At 48.9% G+C, this 13676-nt stretch overlaps 1 protein-coding gene across 1 annotated transcript in view; it reads right to left on the bottom strand.

Moving 5' to 3' along the window:
- The window catches only part of LOC126528979 (protein rhomboid-like), a 199642-nt gene extending 186314 nt beyond the window's left edge, over positions 1–13328 (bottom strand). The window contains exons 1-3 of the mRNA XM_050176584.3: positions 12914–13328; positions 11658–11681; positions 5287–5451 (exon numbers count right to left, since the gene is read on the bottom strand). The gene's annotated coding sequence lies outside the window, so the exon portion shown is untranslated. The remainder of the gene's footprint in view (positions 1–5286; positions 5452–11657; positions 11682–12913) is intronic.
- Positions 13329–13676: the final 348 nt, after the last annotated feature.

Below are 13676 nucleotides of genomic sequence, written 5' to 3'. Positions count from 1 at the left end.
TCTCGCATTTACCACTAAATCGCCACTGAACGTTTCCGTTTTCCTTTCTTTTCTTTTAAAAGGCAGTGTCCGCTACGAAAGCCTGCTGCTGTCGCAGTAAATTATTTCAGAGCCGAACATGTAAGTTTGCCGAAACACGGCATCGAATCACGTCACCTGAGGGGCAAAAAGGCTGGACGTTGCAAGAGAGAGAAGGTTTCTGGCGAGACCACTAAGTGAACTGGACCGCGAAGGGCGACGCCGGCCGCGGTCGACGCCAGGGGGCGCGACGAGTGCGTGTTGTACCGCGCCATGTCCGGGCTCCGGAACCGGAGACACGCGCCGCCGGGTGACGTCACGGGGAGTCGCGTACTTCCGGCGGCCGATCTCGTTAGCACCGGGGTTGCGGCGTGCCACACAGGCGAGTCTCGAGGGCGGAAGCGATCTGGAACAACGTAGCCGGCATTACGCAGTCCTTCAACCTTGGAGAACAATGGGTCCTGGACGTACGTGACACGGAAGGGCAACGAATTGGGACCTATATGTATGCGCTAGAGCTGCCGCGGACGCCGTCCCGCTCAACGTTACTAGACTAGCTTCAGTTTTAAAACTCGGTGCCGCTGCGCGGAACCGCCACCCGCCCGCTCCTTCGTGGCGCTGCAGTCGCGCCCGGCTTCACTTCCTCACTTGCCGGCTACGCAGGCGGGCAGGACTAATAAGTACGCGGTGCAGCGCTAGTGTATTCTGTGGTTCGTTGTGGACAGCGAATTTCAGCAAACATATCATCCGTAGAACTGTAGCCTTCCCCGAGTTTCTTAAGAATATCAGCAGACGATGCCGACGAGCTACGTAACTGACTACATAGGCCGCTATCGGAACGATGTCGACAGTTCGGCGCACCACTTTTTCTGTGCTCCCAGCAATGCGACGCTTCGCTCGGCGTGAAACAGAGCGATTCCTCGTGCCGACCGGGAACTCTCTGCAAAATCAACGGCACGCGCTCGTGCCACTGCTCCCGCGTTCGTCGTCGTCTTCCACAGCTGGTTGCGTGGCCGTTCATCTTTCCAGCGTAGAATTTCACTTCACTTCTGCCGTCGTAATGGGGAGGCCTCGTTTAGGGGGGTATGAGCCACTCATGGTCTTACGTAACGGAGAGATTTAATTTTGAAGAATCACAAGCGGCAAATCGCAGGCGAAGGCTGCTAACCACGCCGCCAAGCAAACTCGAGACATCGAACACAAGCGACAACTGCGGACTGCGGGCATACCGTCAGTGACGTCGTTCTCTCCGTCGCAGCCGATTGTGTTTGTAACCTCATAACTGAGAAACACTTTAATAAACCCTTGGGATTAAAACCCAGTGATAAACACAGTGGCCGCACCTTTCAGCTTCGCTGATTAAGCATCTTCACGGAATGAAAAATCCGACTTATTTTTTTTTCTTATTTTTTGTGTGTGGCTTGTGTGTTCAAACACTGACCTCATCTTTCTTCTTGTAGCGTTTTTTGGCGTGGTGAGAAGCTTCGGTGGGGATGAAGATCACCCTACAATAACGCACTTTGGCCAGATATTCAGGCTCGTGTGCCTACACTGCGCGAAACGTTAAGACGACAGGAAGAAACACACGACATTTAGAAACGCTCATGAGAGTGGCTTGTTGGGTTAGTTGGTACATGGTTATACTAGGAAAATGCCAGCAAACTTGGACAGTAGAAAAAATCGAGAGGCAGACATAGACAAAGAGACAGGAAGGCGGCTGGTGGTGACCAGGAAGGCGGTGACAAGCCACCTTCCTGTCCCTTTGTCTATGTCAGCCTCTTGATTTTTTCTACTCTCAAGTTTGCTGGCATTTTCCTCGTATAATTTAGAAACGCAGCTTCTGCGCTTCGCTGTATGCGTTTCTTCCTCTCGTGCAGTTTACCCTTCTTTCAGTATTAACGAACTGGCGCGATAAATCTTATTGCTGTAGGTGGATAGCGCTTTCTCGTTGTATCGCTAATTCGGACAAGGCAGAACGCCAGCGAGCGTGAAACACGCGCAAACTGCCCGTCCGCTCGAGCTCAAGGCTATTACGAGGCGTCTGCTGTGGAGCCCGATGGAACAGCGTTGCCCTCTGGCGGCTGTCACAGAAGTGGCGACAGCGGCTGTAAGCGCGCGGGCGGGGAGTTTTACAACTGAAGCTAGTCTAGTAACGTTGGTCCCGCTCGGCTAAAGCGAAACTGGCCTCGCCGTAGAAGCCACCTGCTGGACTGTAACGCGACTAGTTGCGGCTACGGTAGTTACATATTTTGCAAGGAAACGGCGCTATAAACGCGGGACGAAACAAGAAGGCACAGCGCACTGTACTGCGTCTACTAGTACTGCCTCGTCTTTAGTGCCGCTTTCTTCCAAAACACCCGGACGCTTTGCCTCTGCAGGCGACGGGAGCGAACTACGATATGACAACTCTGTAAATTTTAAAGGGACACATGGAGAAGCTACTGCTTTAAAAGTTACTCAGTCAGATCCTTTCATCTCTTGATTAGTCTTCTCCTTCTTGCTCTCGCATTGTCGTCCCTGATCTTCAGGAATGCGTGGAGCATGTACTCGTTTGATGATCGAGATATATCCGGCTCTACGGTGGCCTGTTTTCCCACTTGCTAATCATTTAGTGCACAACGACACTATATTTATTCACTTGTTTCCTCCTGTTTCCCTGGACCTTCTGTCACGCGTTGGCGAGTGTCGCCCGTGAAATGTGGCAATCGAGAGAGAGCTCCTTCGCACCTGCCCGAAAACGTTTGTATTTTGTGAACAATTATGTTGCGTGCGCGTTAATTTTCAGGAATGATGGCACTGTAACTTTTTTATCGAATCGTAGCTTCTGTTATATCATTTTAAAAGAGAGGATGTAGCCGGGTCTGCACGTCGGCATCTTGACAATATATGTATGTGCCTACAGGTAGCGCCGGCTACTGCGACACCGCCCCCTACTATGACACTTATCCCTACAACGCCTTCCCCTCTCTCTTCCCTTCCCCGCTGTTTATATTATTTTTTTCCACTTCGAATTCTTAGACCGCTCTGAATTCGTTTTCAAGAGTCAACGACGGTAACGAAGTATCATTCATTCAGCATTTAGTGCGCGCAAGTCGCAATGCAACGTAGTAGTACTAGTGGTAGGAGGAGCAAGAATAATACTCCAATCTCCGCAGACAGTGCCCACAAAATTGCTCCAGACGACGTTTACTGAAATACCCTATTAAACAGCAAACTTCCCCCGCTAGGCTGTATACATCAAACTAAAGCCACATCCTACGCCTGGTGTATGCAGTAAATCCAGAGTAGCCTGCGACTAAGACTTCACGTTTCCTCGTAAACATCGGTGTCACTAGTTTGTTCGATACGCCGTGAAAAGCTTTTAGTGACGTCGAAACATCCGCTCAGGGGTCCGTAGCTAGCGTAATAACGCGCCCATAAACAAAATGCGAGTAACCGACGCCAAACCTTTGACCCGTGGCGCCATCTATCGGGAGCACCCGCACCGAACTCCGTTGCATGGAGCGACCATAGATGGCGCCAGCACCAAAGGCCGTATTGACGCTCACTTTGGCTTTTGCAGCAGCCGCCGCTGCCGCCAACTTAGTTCTTTGTTTATGCCGCGTCAATATTGATGGAGAACGTCAAAAATTATTAATAAGCGCGAGCCACGCCGGCGCACGTTTCGTTTCGTCCCCCCAAGAAATAGAAGAATGTGCGCGCAGTCTGCTTTCTCCTGGGAAGCATGCTCTGCCGCGCTAACACCATTGATGCGGGAAAGGCGAACGCAAAAGAACCTCGTGGGAACTGCGGTAACACGGCCATCGTCTGTATCTACATTTTACCGATGTGGTTTCCCTAAGAAAAAAAAAAGAAAGCGAGAGAGAGAGAAAGAAGGCTTGTAATGCCGAAGAGCGCGAATCCCAATTCTGTGCACTCCGGCTTGCCTGAGTGTTAACCGAGCAACTACGCTTTTGTCCGCGTTGTGAAAACGCGTTGCTTTGGATCGTCGCGCCATGCGGGGAAAGTGAGGGTGTAGCGTTGCGGAGTGTTGAGGTGTCCCACTTCCCTTCCCAGCAACCAGCTCCTGTCGAACCTCACAGAGAGAAGTTTTTCTCTCAGTAGAAGCGCTCAATTCTAAACTGCCGAGTTGACGAGAGCACAATGCGGGGTTGCATTCATTCATTCATTCATTCATTCATTCATTCATTCATTCATTCATTCATTCATTCATTCACTCATTCATTCATTTTAATGCGGCAGCATTGGCAGTGTCAGAGCGCGAAAAAAAGTGTATGTGTGTGTGAAGTGACGGAAGCTGGTCATGTGGTCATATATATATATATATATATATATATATATATATATATATATATATATATATATATATATATATACGCACACACACACGACGTGCGTTGAATGAGCTCCTCAGCAACACTTCGCAAAGTGCTAATGCATTTCTTTCGCATTTACCGCTAAATCGCCAATGAGTTTTCGTGTACGTAATTTTTTATTTTGCCTTAAGAGCCTCGAACAGAAGAAAAATGGTAGAAAAATAAATAAAGAACTAAAGAATATAAAATGGGGAAACCCAAGTTCGATGGGCGTGAGAACAAACGGGAAAGTTTTGTCGATTATTCACGAGAGTCGCGATTCGGCGTGATTCAAAGGAGTAACGAGCGCTAGCAGATAAAAGCTCGGTGGTTTAAATACTGGGGTTTTACGTGGCGAAACGACTAATCCGATTAAGCCCGAAACCCGTGAGGGCGATTTCACGCGCGACGGCTTCGAGCGACGGCTTTAACCGAGCGATTAACCGAGTAAATCAATCGCTGAAAAAATCCGCTGCGGACGTCCATGGTTATCGACCGCGCGCTGCGACAAATTACCTAACGCGATCTATGAATCAACTTTCTGAGGAAATCTCGTGTTCAAAATTGACGCAATCGATCGGTAAATCAAAGTTTCCGCGGTCATCTGGTTATCCACCGCACTTCTGCGACAAACGAAACGAAGCAAACACCGAATCAACCGTCCGCTGATATTTCATTACCCACACCACGCTGGGACGAATTAAACAAATCATTGAGTCAATTCTTTCAGCAGACTTGTGCTTATCTACCGCGCTGACGACCGAAAGAGATGCGCATGCGCGTTCGTGACAATGATGTCACTTCGAGTAAAGGCGCAGCAGCTGTCGTCTGTCAGCACCAGCCCCACCGCGCGATCCAGAAGTGTACTTTGCGCTGAAAGAAGGAAAAAATAAGACAACGATGGCGGACTTACCACGGCCACGAAGTCGTCGAAGGTGATGGCCGACGTATGGCTCCGGTGCGCCTTGGCAGTTAAGATCTCGCGTTTGGCCGGTCCCACGGCCTGGCAGAACTCCGGGGTCTCCAGGGCGCGGAGAAAGTCCGACCACGGGATCTCGCCGAAGCCCTCCGGGTCGAACTGTGTCGTCAATTTCGGGATGCGGATGGGGAGAAGGGCAAGCGTTAAACTGACGGGCATCCGTCCACCACGCTGTGCGCTTTAGCGTTTGTACGTTATACGATGAGCAGACGAAAGCTGTCTGCTTGCTCGGCTCGAGAGTACGTTATTCCACCTCAAGCAGAAGCAGACGAGCCTTATTCTTTTGGGTCATTAGAGGCTTACCGACGAACAGACGAACGCCGTCTGCTTGGCTCGGAGACAGCGCCTCGTACACTGGTACAGGGGGCGTCACCACTCCTTAGAGTTACTGCCAGGGTGTGTGCGAATATTCGAAACTTTCGAATTACGAATAGGATAGTGTCCTATCCGATTCAGTCTTCGAACCGAATAGTTACTATTCGTCACGGCGAATATTTTTCAAATACTTTTCGAATATTTCGAAACGTCAACAGCGCCCTGTTCAACATACAATTAGAGAAAAAGTACGGTAAGTGTTCGCGCCTACGCGGGCGCAGCATAGACATAAAGCGTGAGAACTTGAGCAGTGGAACAGGCTATGTCGCTTAAGTAGCCACACTTTACAGGCTGTACTGTGGTCATTCGCACTCTCTGAAAGAGTCCTGCGCATGCAAAAAAAAAAAAAAAAACTATATCTTTGCTCCTATAATGCTCCATTTCTGTTTTTTAGTAAACAGCGCTTCATAACGTACTATGTAAATGACATGACCTTGCTAACGTTGAGAATGCTAGGATGTTAACACAGTTTTTTATATGAATTGTGATAAAGGCTGCTCACTATTCGAATATTGTTCCATATTCTACTCGATTCGCTCCTGGCACTATTCGATTCGCATTCGATTCGGTCCCAAAAAAATCACTATTCGCACACCCTTAGTTCCTGTATAGGCTCACTTCAGGTGCTCGCTAAAACGAGCTTATACGGTAACTCCACTGGATGGATGGATGTTATGAGTGTCCACTTTGGAACGGGGCGGTGGGTTGCGCCACCAAGCTCTTGCTATTATACTGCCTAATGTCCTACCCAAGTTAAAAAAAAAAAGAAAAACATTATGAACTGCTCCTTATCGCCGCCCGCCACCTGCCGGACGAGTTGTGCGCAATTGTGTAGGTTCTGCTCGCAGCGCGTGCGGCTTTAGTGCGATAGAAAACGGCAGCAGCGTTTTTGTCTTTGGTATAGTGTAATCGTATTGTTGTAGCCGTGGCAACTTTGTACGGGCTAGCTGATTCCCGCACGCTGTACTAAAATGCGCTGCGCGGATTAGCTAGCAGACGTACGAAAGGGCGCAAGCCGGCCGTGGCTGGTTCGGCCCTACTAATACTGTCCTGTCGTTCTAATAACTAGCCCAGTAAATTCTTCACCGGGCGGGGCATCCTTATGCGGGTTGGTGGCCTATGCGCTGATGACTGTTGTCCGTAACTCATGAAAGCCAATCGCCATTGCATTTCATCTCTCCCATATATATATATATATATATATATATATAAACGCGAAGAATGGGGGTTAACCGAAGGGCCCGATGTTTATTACTCGTATCATGAGAAGCCAACAAACACTGACACCAAAGACAACATAGGGGAAATCACTTGTGCTTAATAACCGAAATGAAGAAACGATAAATTAATGGAAATGAGAGCGGATGAAAAAACAACTTGCCACAGGTGAGGAACGATATTGGTTGCGGGATCGTTCCCCACCTGCGGCAAGTTGTTTTTTCATCCACTTTCATTTCCATTAATTTATGGTTTCTTTATTTCATTTGTTAAACACAAGTCATTTCCCCTATGTTGTCCTTGGTGTCAGTGGTTGTTGGCTTCTTATGATACTATATTATATAACTTTATTTGACAGGAAAATATTTTAAGGAGGGGTTGTAGGAGGCCCCAATTCCACGTCCCCCACTGGCCTCTGCCTGACTTGGCTAACGAAGGACTTTTGTCTTGCCAAGTCGGAACACATAAGCTTCGAAACAGCGAGATGGGCACCAGTTGAGTAAGGCTGGGCGATTAGTCGAGAAACATTTTTGGTGTAGCCTATTTGCACTCTATTTCGATTTGCTATATTTGAAAACGTTAGTTGAACTCACTTGAGGAAAATGAGGCAAGCGGCGTCTAAGAATTTCTTTTCTGCATGAAATTACGTAGTTCGCGTTTTATTCTAAAAGCGCATCGCGCGTGATGAAACCTGTCAGTCTGCCGGCAGCATGATGGTGAAAACTGCGCGTTCTAAGCGCTAGCAAAAACACACGCGCAAATGATATAGCGCTTTTCTTTTTTTTGTTAGGATCACCTCCTTCACAGTGCCAATAACCTTCAATGTGACGTGCTATATGTGACAGGCGGCGTGTATAATTTCTCAAACGCGTAGATGCTCTCTACGAAGCCTGCGAAAAAAAGAAAGAAAAGTTACAAAACGTATCCAGAAAGTTTCGACGGGATATAATCGACGTTACTACCGTAAAAGAGGGAATAAATTTTAGCGACAACTACATGACTGGCGCCTACCAATGGAAATACGTTAGCCGGACAGATATTACCAAGCGCCATCACCTGTACAATATATAGCCAGGATAATGGGACAACTTCCGCACTTGGTATAGCTTCACGGCTGGTTTTGGCGCGCTCATTGCGACACCCGTGAAGGACCGACCGCGCAGAGAAATGCTTTTTCGCGGCCGTGCACTCGGACACTCGATCGCTCCCAGGCGCCAAGATGAATACTTTATGACCGCGCGCCCGGATCACACGCTTTTCGCCGCCGCTCGCCGCAGATGGCGCCACATATGTTCGGCTGGAAATGGCAGCGCAGGAGGTCCACAAGTGGTTCTATAGTGTAAGCAGACGCAGACAGGCCTAACGTCGAACAGACGACATTGTGCCATTTTCAGCGCGAAAGACGGGGTGGGGCTACTGAATACATCATGTAAGACAATACGGAACGCTTGACTGTCACGTAACGTTTATTCTTTTCGATTCTGCAGGATATATACAGCGTAACGGGAGAAGCGAAATATTTTTCAATAGGTGAAGCGCTAATAATGACGGCACACAAGAAGAAATACAGACAGGGCAAGGCGCTTTGTCCTGTCTGTATTTCTTCTTGTGTGCCGTTACTATTGGCGCTTCACCTATTGAAAGCTATGCACCAACTAGCCCCCACAACGTGTTTTACTGTTTTACAGAAGCGAAATAACTCATTAAAAAAAAAGAACACCTTTGGCGCATCGGGTATACCTTACAGCGATTCGCGCCGCATGCCCAAAATATAAACAAAGTTCCCTCCTTCGCCAGTGAAACGGAGTCAACACTGATGCACACGTGGTATCAGCAAGGACATCATAATTCCTTTCGCCTCCTATTGTCTTTCGCGTCAGCTGGTCGCGACTTCTACGCAAGCGCATTCGCTTCAACAGACAAAGACGCACGCAGTCTGTTTGGGTCTGGAGTGAACACCTACTGCTATCTATAGAGGCTTAACGACGAACAAGACGAGCGCAGTCCTTGAGAGTACCTGCACCTGACGTCACGGGCCCAGCGTGTCACCAGCTCAGTTGATAGTCCAGACGTTGTGGTGTGAGCCTCTCCTCTTGTCCTTTGTGTTTTTGACTGGTTTTTTCGTTCGCTGTTCTCCAATGTGGCGCCTAGGATGACGCGAGGGTATCACATTCGCTGCCGCGTGTAACCTGCTTCCATGGGGCGAAGGAAAGCTTAGGAGAGGCCCCTGCCCTACACTGGCTGTGTTGAAGAGTGCTACACCGTGCTCGTTCGCCAATATGGCGCCTAACGTCGTTCAAGCCATCTTTATGTGTTTCAAAGCGCAAAGCAGACGTAGGCGATTATTTACAATAATGACAACACACTCATAGACACCGAGCAGATTGTTTTACTGATATTTTCGATTACACTCATAATGCGTCAGCCGAACTCGCCCATGCACCTCATGGCTCTCTAATTTCATATCGCTCCGTTTCCTTTAGTGTATACCTCTTGACCGCACTGAACTCTTAAATTGTTTTTCTTTTCTTCTTATGTATGCTGACTAGAAATTAATGTACTCGCTTTTGTTCCGCAATACACGCTTCCCTTTTCTCCCTGTCTTCATCATTCGAGGCGCGCACGCTATCTTTGTTTTTAGTCTCTATGTTATCTTCCATCTGGAGCACACAGTATGTGGACGAAACGAAGCCTCACGCAAACGCTCATGCTTAAAAAAAAAACGAAAAAAAAACGTTACATGCTGAACGTTTGGATTTTAGCCAATGCAAACTTCTCATGAGGGCCTCCTTATAAACGACGCCATAATTCCCGTGGGAAAGTTGAGTTATCTGCAGGAAAAAGGATCGCCGTACGTCTGGATATCTGAAAACACGGCGTCAAAATCCACGTCCCCAGCGATGGCGGCTACGTGTAAAAGAAACGAATCGCAAAGGCCGTGGCTACATGCGCCGGAAACGACTTCAGCTAGGAGCCGGAAACCCGTCACGATCGCCACGGTTTTGGATGTGGCCCGCTTTCGCGAACAAAGCGAACGACGTCATACCAGAAGATACGAGGGAACGCATAACGGGAAACGTCTTGGATTTATTCTTTCTTTTTTTTTTTTTTTGCCGCGTGAGCACCCGAAGCGACGCTACACAAGGTCTACCAGGAGACCTAAAAAAAGAAGCTGGCACGAGTGCGTTCGCTCGGTTACGCCGAGGGACGACAACGCTCAACCCCGGTACGGGCGTGTAGGAGCCGCGCTCTGAGATCCGAGGGAAATGTAGAGGAACCAGCACCTCTCATAGGACGGAGTGCCAACGCGAACGGGCGGTTACGACCGAGGGTTCGAGCTTGCAGAAGACCGCGATACGAGCTCCTTCCAGCCTATCTCCCTGCTCCCCTTAAAAAATCCGAAAAAGATAAAAAGAGAGATATAAAACCGAAAGTTAAACACCGCTGCTCCAGCCGCAGCCGCACCCAATGCAATAACGCGGTTCGTGTCGTAACGACCGGTCAGAGACGGCGTTAAAGAATGATGACGTTGGGGGAGGCCGTCGCGCTGAGAGCCCTTATCCGCGAGGACACTCCCGAATGGCTCATCTCCGCAGAGGTCGGCTCGGTAATTACCGTGTTATCGCGAGTATTGGGCAGGCACCGTTGTATATTAGCCGTGTCGAAGGCTCCCAGTCGCTCATATATGCGATGTTTTTTTACGCTTAGACACCACAATGTCCTTAGGTGGTCGACCAAACGGGCACGGTAATCCACGTTAAGGGCCATATATTGCTGCTACACGATCATTCCCGCGAGTCCTTTATGGGAACTTCTCCACGCGACGCCCGAGTCGAGCGTTAATGTCTGCCCAGTCGTGCCTAACACCGGGATCACCTATAGAGGGCGCCACGTTCCCGGGAGCTACATGGATCACAGTGTACTATGTGGCGAGGTTAGGGTCGCATCAACTTTTGTAACGACTACCCTCATGCAGAGAGAGTGGAACGGCGGCAGCGCTTTGCGAGAGTTGTCCATGCTCTAAGAACAAACTTGAATTGTCGGGAAATATGGACGCCGCGGCAGCGACGAAGCCGTAAACATGCCGGAGGCAATCGTTTCGACAACGCCAGCACTCTGCTGCAGGCGTAATGTTTTGATAGTATTTTATTAATTAAATACTCGCAATCCCAATATTAATTTTTTATTATGAAAATAAATACTTATTCATTAATTCATTATTTCTATGAAATGTTTTACGAATATTCCCCTAAATTTCATGTTTACGCACTGCTTTACTAAGTCGATCTTGTTACCCGGACTGTTTACTTCGTAGCTTCATGCTTCACACGCATGCACAGCATACACAAACGCTTTGGACTCCTTGGAGACGGAAAGGGCACAATTACCTAAACTTCACTTACTTTTCACTTCTGCATTTATAAAGAACATTTGTCATAAGAAACATGAAAACAGCCGTGCCTTAAAGCTGTAGTTTGCTGCATGATATTTTTTTCTTCAAGCCTAGCAGTCTTTCAACGGATTTCATCACCGAATTTGTCAATGAATTACGGCATATTTCGCACCGCGAGGGGTAAATGGCGGTGCCGCATGCATGCAGTCCGCGGTAATGCATTTATTCACGAATCAATCAATCAATCAATCAATGTTCGCTTTTTTGCGCACATTTACTCATCGCATCATTACTAGAGTAGACATGAAACCAAACATACCTTGTCGAAAAGCCTCCGCCATTTCTGAAAGAGAACAAGACAAAAGAACATATCGAATCAGTCTATAGACACTACAACTTCATCATTGGGCTCATTTCTTATTTCTAGTCAGCACACGAGACCCAGGGCATAACGCTTTTGTTTTTTGTTTTTTATTTGAATCCAGGAAGCCTCTTGGAGAAACTCAGAAGCTCGCGAGAGAGAACGTCGTCTGTGGAGAAGGCCTGAAAGTGCCTGATAGGAATGGAAATTTTTAAGTTTTTGAAATGCACGACAAATTACACATTTTGGAGAAAATAGAAATTCGGCTCGACAGTGAGTAATTACGGCCTCTCTTCTACTGAAACAATAGCGTGAGCTTTAACAGATCACCTTTTCCCAGTGGTATACTGTAAACGGGGTATGCGATTTACAAATGTAGAAGTTTTATTACTTTTGAAATTAACCGCCGCGCTTTTTTATTGCAGTTCAGTTTCTCCGCGCATTCTTTTCATCAGGCAAACAAAGTAAATACCAATGGGAGGAAAAATTGGCGGAAAAGACGTCACAGTGCCACGACACGCCACATTACTTGATCGTGAAACATATACCGTGTGATTCCCTGTTCCTTAAGTGAAAAAGAACTCGCTGAAGATGTCTTGTGGCCGATAGCGCATTTCCATCACATCGGCTGATTTACTTTAAGAAATGCGCGTAGATACTACCACGGACAAACCGCAATGTGGCGTTAGCTAACACTGTTTAGCTTTCTAACTATTCCCTCTTGGACAAATGTACCAATTGCGGGTCTGAAGCCGAACAACCATTTAGTCGCATCCGCTTCGAAGAGATTTCCCTGAGCGCTAGCTTCGATAAATACGTCACCGAATTATGTAGGCAATCGATGTTCCTGACATTAACACTTAGCAACGCTTCATTTATCTAGTACGCCGAGTGGAATTTTCCTATTGTGCTGATAAGATCCCAGACGTACCGTTTACTGATTATGTTATCAAATCCCGTTTGCCATTCGACAACGCGTTCGTTCAGCCTACTTTCTCGCCACCCGTTCACAAAGGCATCCAACTTGCCAGTGCACCACTGGATTAATCAATGCATGAACGAATCGCTCCGGCAGTCACTTACCTAATCATCTATTTATCTTTCTGATCTATCAGTGAGTTGGTCAGTAAGTCTCAGTAAGTCGTTTCATCGACCAATCAACCGAACTATCGCTGAAACGAACACGCGTACCCGAAGAACAAAAAGACACTCACGTCGTTGAGGAGCAGGCTGCGACGCAGAGGCGACTCGAGGTCTCCGGCGACGACCAGGACCTCTTCGACGAAGACGCCTTCGTCCTCGACGTAGTCGTCGTTGTCGACGGCGCGGCCGACGTTGGCATCGAGGTCGCCTTCGCCGATGACGGCAACCGCTCCTGCTCCTCCGGGGGGTCGCCACGCGGGCCCCGGGCGCCGGCCCGGGCCCGGCGACGCGACCACCACGACCACGGCTGTCGACGACGAAGAGCCGCTCGACGAAGAGCCGCTCGACGAGGCGGCGCCGTGAGGCGGTGAGGGCGGAGACGACGCCGACGCGACGGCGTTCCCGGTCGTCGCCTCGGCCCAGGGCCCGCGTTCGCCCCTGTCGAGACCCAGCGCTGCGGCTCCGGTCGCCGGAGACGGTACACGGCGGAGAGCGTGGCTGCGCTACCCCGTGACTAAGTTGGACCGGAAGCGGTCGACGGGGGACGTCGTCGCTACGTTATCTACGATGACGTCGGCAACGCTGACACAGGAGTCACTCCGAACGTCGACGCTCCGTCGTCTGTGACGACGTCGGCGCTACACGTTGTGTCGATCAACCCCGGGAGTCGTGACCGACGTCGACGGTTGGCGATCGACGATGGCCTCGACGACAAAGGCAAAGGCAGACCCTTAGTCGTCGATTCACGTGTTCGCTACGATGAATTACGTCGGCTTTCAACGCAACGCTCAACCGGAAGTCAACGTCACGCTTTGTCGTCGACAGTGATGTCGC

Source organism: Dermacentor andersoni, chromosome 8, assembly GCF_023375885.2.
Source record: "Dermacentor andersoni chromosome 8, qqDerAnde1_hic_scaffold, whole genome shotgun sequence".
Classification (NCBI taxonomy): domain Eukaryota; kingdom Metazoa; phylum Arthropoda; class Arachnida; order Ixodida; family Ixodidae; genus Dermacentor; species Dermacentor andersoni.
The sequence above is the reverse complement of the archived record's forward strand: the minus strand, read 5'-3'. Positions and strand labels throughout refer to the sequence as shown.